This window comes from Carlito syrichta, unplaced genomic scaffold (genome assembly GCF_000164805.1).
Source record: "Carlito syrichta isolate Samal-C Ts95f unplaced genomic scaffold, Tarsius_syrichta-2.0.1 Scaffold305566, whole genome shotgun sequence".
Taxonomy (NCBI): Eukaryota; Metazoa; Chordata; class Mammalia; order Primates; family Tarsiidae; genus Carlito; species Carlito syrichta.
In genome coordinates, this window is record NW_007249662.1 from 587,721 (window position 1) to 588,119 (window position 399).

A 399-nucleotide genomic window follows, 5' to 3' on the forward strand; every position below is an offset into this window, starting at 1 on the left:
CTTCCCACCAACATTGGCATTTCTCACTGCAAGGCCCACCAGTCCGACTCCTCACTCATAACTCAGGGAAACTCCAGGGCAGATAATGCAGCCCGACAAGCAGCCTTGGGGTCCATCCCCAGCGTGGCCCAACAAGCAGCCTTGGGGTCCAACCCCACCATGGTGGCTGTTGCCCACCCTGGTCCAAGCCATACGCCTCCCACCAATTCACTAGCGCCAACTTCCCCCTCTATCTCAGACCTTATCCCATATCTACACTCAATCTTCCATACCAATCCCTCTGCTCTAACGTCTTTCCTAAAAAACTTCTTCACCCTCGACCCCCACCATATAAAGCTTATAAAAACCATTACCTCTCAATGTTCTATCTGCCAGCAAACTAATCCCCATACCCCCTTA